Genomic DNA, 8,513 nt, shown 5'->3' on the forward strand with positions numbered 1-8,513 from the left:
AAGTGTTGATTGATTCACTGAGTCATTGAATTATTGATTGCTCGGTTGTTGTCATGCATAGAGTTTCCCTGTGTTGCTCTCTAATGTCAGGCTGTTTGGACCTACAGCTGTCCCAGCGCAAGCTCTAAAAACCCCAGACAGTTAATAATGCATGCCCCAATTTATGTGGCGCTTCACTGGGACGTGTCTCCACCAGTATGTCTGTATTTGTGTGTGTGTGTGTGTGCGCGCCTTGTGCATATTTATTTCTAGTCACTCACTTAGCTTGTTTATGGGCTTGTGTCAAAAGTTGTGTGTGTCAGAAAATGCCTCTGCTGTCTGATGTCTTGTCTGTAGGGTCGTCCTGTGCTTAATTTAGCAGAAAGTCAGCATGTGTGCGTCTCTGTGTGTGCGTGTGTGCGCGCGCATGCTTTAGAACTGACAGGACGCATCGCTCTCTTATTCAAAAAGCCCTCTTGTTAGATATACCACTGCTTGTAGCCTACATACACGCAGGCTTTGTATTATCTAAGTAAATGATGCATGTCACACATTTTGTAGACAAACAGATACAAGCATGCGCTCAGGCTTTTTCTTCCCTAGTTGATGCATATTACATGCACGCACACACATACACTCACAGCAGATTGTAGCTTTGTAGTGTATGGGCAAATGATGCATGCCAGGCAAACTTGTGCACAAACACAAGCACCAAAGCTTTGTATTACCTGATCAAATGATGCATGTCGTACACACGGACGCACACACTACCTTTTGTATTATGTGATCAAATGATGCGTGTAGCTGTGAAGCTTGTTACATCCATCCAGCAGTGCCCTATATTATTCTGCAGCCATCCATACTGTGCGACAGTTCTTTTGATGCTTTGTAAGCACATTTCCTGCTTGTGTATGTCAGTAACACTGCATTGTTCTCCAATGAAATATGGATTCAACGACACCCTTTATGTTTAGGAGATCATCACTTACTGTGAAATATTGAGGCGGGAGCCATCCACAGAAGATCATTATTCACTTCGCATCATTCACTTCAGTCGTTTCTAATAAAAGCGGCGGTTTCTGAATTCTTGTCTTACAGTTGCAGCTGTTGTCAATTTGTCATCTGTGATGTCCTCTTGGTTTGAAACGGAGAAACTTTGGACGCAAGACAAATGCAAGGGAGGCTGAACATTAACACACTTTTCGGTGTCGTCTCTCATTTGTTTGTCATCTCAGTTCATTGATCTAAATGCTGTTTGGCCGGCATAAGAAAATGTTTTCAGGGGTACATCAAACTAAGGTCTTCTAATCCAAAATAAAAAATTTTTAAGAGATCTAAGATTCTATATGATCACACTTTAAGTCTTTGTTCTAGAGCTTGACAGTGATTTACTACAGGAAAAGTTACAATTAATATGTAGACCACAGGGGGAAGAAGGAAGAAAGACGTCTTGCATTTTCAACTGTACAAGTGGTAGCATGTGGGAGGCCAGCATACGCTCACTGTTTTCATGCTGCTACACAGTATGTCATCCCTTTGCAGCCCAAATTGTTGTCTGATAGTGAGTATAGGACCTTTTTTTTTCTATCTGTGTAATAATTGATACTCTACTCTGTGTGTGTGTGTGTATAATGATAATAATGGATTGGATTTATATAGCGCTTTTCAAGGCACCCAAAGCGCTTTACAATTCCACTATTCATTCACTCTCGCATTCACACACTGGTGGAAGCAAGCTACGTGTAGCCACAGCTGCCCTGGGGCAGACTGACAGAAGCGAGGCTGCCAGGGTAGGGTAAAGTGTCTTGCCCAAGGACACAACGACCAGGGATCGAACCGGCGACCTTCCGGTTACAGATACGCTTCCCAACCCCCTGATATATGTGTATGTATGTATATATATGTGTGTGTATGTATGTATGTGTGTGTGTGTATGTATATATGTGTATGTATGTATATATATGTGTATATATATGTATGTATGTATGTGTGTATATATATGTATGTATGTGTGTGTGTGTGTGTGTGTATGTATATATATATATATATATATATACACACACACACACAGTAGAGTATCAATTACATTTAAGCTGTGCAGCCATGTTTTTTTAGAGAGAAGAAGCATGGCAACCCTTCCAAATAAACAGTACTTGAATCATCTTCTAGTTATGCCGCCACAAACTTTAACATTTAACATGCTAACTGTGGCCCATAGGGTCTGAGATGTATTTATGGTATTTTTGTTGTTTCCAAGCCTTGCATGGACTGTTGTTGGGGTGAATATGCTCAGAAATTCACTCCTGGTAAGATTGTAGCATTTTATTTAGGCGTACCTGAAAGCTCCAGACCAGCAAACTGCAAAAACATCTGCTTTTATAGATGTGCTCACACTTACTGATGATCAGTGAAATCAAGTGCATTTGATTTGAGTGTACCTGGCAGCTACTTGCCCTTTCAATTCCTAAAAGTCCATCCATCCATTCTCTTCCAGCAGGGGGCTCGAGCCTATCCCGACAGAGTACACACTGTGGCAGGGCTAGCACAGAGAGACACACAACTCATACCTATGGTCAGTTTAGAAACACCAATTAACCTAACTCCACTAACTTCATATATTTGGACTGTGGGAGGAAGCCAGAGTGAACATCCAAACTTCACATGGAAAGATGTTGGAGTTAAACTCAAGACCTTTTTGCTTTCAGGTAACGGTTCTAACAGCCACACAACAGTGCTGCCCAGAACTCTTTCAAATTACTGTACATACCATGTGACACAAGAATCGGATGAATTCTAATTAGAAGTTAATAAAGATGAAACACATGCACCAAGAATGTAGAATGTAAATCATTTTAAAAATCATTTTGAATGCTTAATCACTCCACAGCCCCCTGGTTACTATGCTTCTCTCTCTCATTGCTGTTGTTGTTGCCTCCGTTTGACCTTTCTCTCGTTTCCTAATGTTCGTGTTGCCCCCTCTTTCTCTCGCTCCCTCTATCTAGGTGTTTCCACATTCCTGCATCTCTGACCAATTAAACGGCACACTTGAGATTCATCAGCTCATCAAGACTTAGCAGTATTTAACCCCTGGCTCTCTTTATCATTCCCTACTGGATTGTTCAGGCCTGCACTACACCACACCACACCTGTAACTGTAAAGTTATGGTCGTCTTCTTCTTGTGCTCTTTTTGACCTCTAAGCTATCCATTTTTCCATCTCAATTTCTTCTTCTCCTCCAGCCACCAGTTCTGCCTCACCCCACCATCCACCTTCTACTCTCACCGGATAAAACCTGCCCTCTCCGCTGTCCACTTTGCTCTCGGCTAACTGTACCAGCCACACCTCTGTTCTCCAGTCTCCGCTCACCTGCCCCCACCTGCTTCCTCTCTCCCAGGGCTAAAATCCTACGTAAAATCAATACTCCAAAATCACAGTAAGCCTTGTTGCAAATGTGAATTTTTTACCCTTTGAGTTCTGCTATTCAATCCAAGCTCTTTTCTTTGACTGGATCTGTGTGTCCTGAGCGCCCATGATCCGGTAAATCTAATGGTGCTGTAGAATCTGACATGCACTAGCTAGTCTTCTCTTCTGGCTTTCCAGGTACCCTTTCCACTGAGCTGATCAAAAGTTCGTAAGAATACAATTATTTTTAGATTAAACTTCAATTTCACAGAAGATGAGTTCTGTTTAAATAAATGCATGTCAAAATTAGACTATATACACTTTGATAGCAATAACTTGTGTGAATTGTTGGTTAATACAGAGGGTCTTGACATCAGCCACTGGCTGACGGAGATTCTTATTAGCCACAATCTCAGGCAATGACCTTTTCATTCTCATCTAATGAAGTAAATTTCTCACCATTTTTCTGCATCCACCTCTGAGATTATGTATGCAGTAGCCCCAGCTCGACTTTATCTGAATGTAAATGATTCTTTTGATTAATGGATATTTTGACTGTTTCAATTTTCAATACATGAAAGCAAACAAATACAATTTAGAAAGCAAGGTTTTTGCTTTTTTTTAGACTTTACCTGATACCACTCTTGTTAATGTTTGTTCCTCTTTCCTGCAGGAAAGCAGTCATTAAAGTACGGAGAATGAAAAAACCTGACATAAATCCCATGTTGATATATGTCAGGTTAAGCCCAATTTAGCACAGTCAATTTACCATGCTGTCATTCAGCATGCTTCACAACGGTTTCATTAAAAATATCATTTTCTCTCCCCGTGTGTTTTAGCTCAGAATTTTAACCAGCATCTTTCCTCCACGCCAGTCAAAGCTGCAGCAGCGAGATTACACGGACAACGGCGCTGAAGGTGCAAATAAAATATTTACACCATCAAAGCCTTTCACGCACCATTTATTACAGCGCTGATTCTAATTGACGCAGGATGACGAGCCCACAAAAAGAAATATGAAAATACTGCGATCTGTGAGCGCTTGCGTGTGTGTCTGGAGGGAGTGTGGTCTACTAGGCCCCGGGGCAGATACACCGTAAGAGCAGTGATTGGCATTACCTTACAACTGAGGCCTGGCTGAAACAATATCCGCTAATGTGCGTGCAGCGCTGCGCTAATTTCCAGCTGCCGCCGTGACCTTCTTTGGAAACAAGGTTGGAAAAATCCTTCTTTTCCTCACCACCTTCCAAATTTTGCACACATTTCTGCACGCACTGCATGGACCGACATCGTAAACGCATGTTGTAAAGAAGCACACTGAAGCCATATCAGACTTGAGCTACAGGGAATTAAACCAGTACTCCGGCTATTAATTGAGTAAGGACAAGGACGGATTGTGATAATGAATGGAAATATTTGCACTGATGGATATTTCACCTAAAACTGGCTTAATTTGCTCCAACTAGACCCAAGTGCAATTGTTGAGTGTGAATGAAAGCCCACATGGGTGTAACCAATTAATTTTTGCAATTTTGGTGACCAACTTGCTTTGTTGCATTGTCATCTTCACCTCCCACCCTACCCCTTCTTTCTGTCACACTCTGCCTTTCCATTTATATAGGCTGAGTGCTTAAGCACCTTAGTGCCTTCTGGAACAGAGGGGAAACCGTCTTGGCAAGCATATCCATTCCTAATCATATATATATGTGTGTGTACATGGGTCCTCATGCCAGCTCCGTCCAAGCATTTAGTTTGGTGGCCCTTGTGCCTGCATTCAGTGATTGTGGCGTTTTTATCTGCACTCACGCACAGACACAGACTTGCACACACACCCCATTGTCGCTGCAAAGCAAACTGGGAATTCACAGCCTGGCGTGTGAGCGAGAGATTGGCTCTATTGAGCGTCTTGGTGGTTTGCCAGTTCTGATTCAGTGTGTTTCTTTGTGTGTCTCTGGTTTTGTGTCTTCGTGTTTGATGGACCTACATACATCTTTGACTTTGAACGGTTAAGGGTGTTTGTAATCACCAGTGGGACGGGAGACCAAAGTCAATATTTTAGCTCCACACTTTCATTGTTCTTGAAAGCACTTTAATAAGCACACAGAGACACGGCAGCGCCGCAGTATTACTTGGTGTTAAAAGCTGTTATTAGTTTGGAGGCAGTTTTAATGTCCCTAAACATGCCGTGTGTGTGCTGAGTGCACAACAGGAAGTGGATAAAATCATTTAGTTTATCTGTCTGAAACTAAAAAAAAGAGAAGATTTTTGTTAAGTCATCGTGAACTCGTCTGCATAGTCGTGAAATCTTGTCGATGAAATAAAATCTCTCCACACAAAAGCCCTGTCAAAATGAAGTCTATTTAGGAGTTCATGATGTCATTTATGTTCAACTTGTTCCGGCTTCTGGATACTTAATGAAAAGCTTCTCATTGAACTGCTGGACTGCTTTTTTTTTCTTCTTCTGAGAGAGAGAGAGCACTTCACTCAGGTAAGTTTGCTCAGATAAGAGCTACGCTGTAGATCTTGGCAAGCTTACAACTCACTTTTACCGTGGGAAGGGTCAAAAAAGTAACTCCGAGAAACTTTGCTAATTGCGGTAATGTGCCACATTTAGCAGGTTTTAGTTTAATGAACCGTCTGAGTTGAATATTTTTCATCAAACAGCAGGAACGTGCATAATATCTTTTTAAACAGGAATTTGAAAAAAAAAGAAAAAAACAGAAGAGAAAAACAGAGAGATCACCTTGAGGTCTCGTGGCTGTTTTCCTCTTGCTAATGTTTGATTAGAGTACTTCACTTGGCTTCCAAGAAACTTTTAATGATGTTGTCATGGAAATAACTGTACATTGCCTGAGACTCCTGAGGGCTGGTTTGTTGCCATGGTGAAGTGTTCCTGCGGCGTTGTCCGCGCATGAAACAATGCTCATTTACATAACTACATTGTTAATGTTTATTGGCGATATTCTCACATGTGTGAAAGCAGAATGCTGAATTAAGGGTGTTTTTTAAGAGTAGAGATATGTAGATACATCATATCTGCTAAGCCAGTGGTTCCCAAACTTTTTTTTGCTGGGCCCCCCTTTGTTTAACAAAAAAATGTTTGTGCCCCCTCCTCCCCCCGCACGCACACATCCTCCAACCACACACACCCATATTTTGCTCCATTGTGGTTTATTTCACACCTCAAACATTTAGTAGATAGATAGAATTTTATTTCGAACATGCAAATATAATTGAAATAACAACAGAAAAAAAAACAAAAAACAACCCAAAACGTAAAAATTATCACGTTTTCATGTAAATATCTATGTCTACAGAATGCGTGTGCTCGAAAAGGAGTAGGATGAAGTTTACACTTTTCTTGTTCCTAACCCCTTATTTCAAATTTCATTGCTTACAAATCCATATCCAGGATTCATCATTATTTGATCATATACGGTTAACTATGTACAAGTACAAGTACAACATTGAACATACACAAATAAAACCATTTTCAGCATGTAAACCAGAACAACAACAAACTACATTTTTACATAAACTAATCACCCTGTCTATAACAGCCGCTTAATCTCTGAGCTTATTTTATATCTATGTGACAAACGCCTTAATGAACACTTAAGGTTGGGTTACTCAGCTTTGATCTATAAAAAAATGAGGACACAATGAGACAACTCAAGATTTCATATATTCATGCAATTTATTGTTTTTGAACAATCGTGTGAATTTTTGTATTGATGTACTTGTCTTGATTGCATCTGTACAGGTGTTCCACACACTAACTCCTCTGATATTTTACATTTGTCCTTACTACTGGCTTGCTGAACACAGGATTCCTCTCAGGTCATGAGTATTTGGTCTTATTTGGAACAAGTTCTGAATGTTGTGGGGCAAAGATTTCGCTGCTTTGTACATTGTTTGCGCAGTTCTGAGGTCAACCAAATCTTTAAATTTGAGAATATTTAATTTGATAAAAAGTGGATTTGATGGTTCTCTTGAAGTAGCTTTATTTATGATCCTTATTGCTCTTTTTTGCAAATGTAAACAATTAAGCAAATACAAGTAATCTGCAATAAATTACAGGTGGTAATAAAATAAAACGTAAACGGCGTTTCGAATCACCGAAAACTGAGATTTTTTTAAAACTCAGTTTTTGCGTTTACGTGTGGACGAGGAATACAGTTCGTCACGCAACGTCAAAGGTATGTGCCTTTATTCACGTCACGCTGTGCGCCACGTTATTGTTTACATGAGATGAATTGCAGAATGGCAGATAGAGACAAAATACTGTTAATCTGACTGTCTTCAGGTTTTACACGCTTACATATACACATGCAGTTAATGTCCCTCCATTTAGAAAGGCAGAGGCATCACGGTGTAATTATTTTACATGTAATTGTTGTTTTTTTCCTGTGTAATAATATTCAACATTGCTATCAATACATTTTTCAAAAATGCCTTTCTGTGCAAAATGGGTTTAAAAACATAAACAGCTGTAAGATACTGTTTGTCTGTGATTTAGACAGGGGGAACAAATTGTTGCAGGATCAGCCTGATGTTATTTGTATCCCGCTGTAACTTTACTGTATAAAGAGCTAACATCTCCAAAATGTCAGGAGTAGTTAGTCATTACAACAAGTGTTTGTGAACTAAAAATCAAGAATGTGGGATACTGTTTGTCCGTGATTTGAACAGCCCAGCGCTGCTCCCAACGAAGGGAAAACCAATTTTGCAGGGGAGACCTACCTCAGCACTTGTGCAGGTGAAACCAAAGGGAAGATATGCTTCACCATATTTTCTAGTCTTTGGCTTAGAATGAAGTTGGTTTGGAAACATATTCAGCGATGCTTCATCTCTTGCGTTTCTGTGGGCGCCCCGTGCTAGCAGTATCCAAGCGTTTTGGGTTTTTTCTCCCCCTTTTCATACCGCACCTCCCCAGGGGGCTTTCCCTGAATAAGTGTACATATTAGTCTATTTACTACTGTTTCAACTTGCATAGTGGACAAAGTGTGAGAACAAATATTGGTGAGGTCAAGAACTCAGCCCAGTCTGACCAATTAGATTTACATGAAACTGAATTAAATTTACATGAAGAAATTAAACTGTTCTCAAACCGATTGGAAAAAGAAAATTTA

This window comes from Neolamprologus multifasciatus, chromosome 11 (genome assembly GCF_963576455.1).
Source record: "Neolamprologus multifasciatus chromosome 11, fNeoMul1.2, whole genome shotgun sequence".
In the NCBI taxonomy this organism is placed as follows: Eukaryota; Metazoa; Chordata; class Actinopteri; order Cichliformes; family Cichlidae; genus Neolamprologus; species Neolamprologus multifasciatus.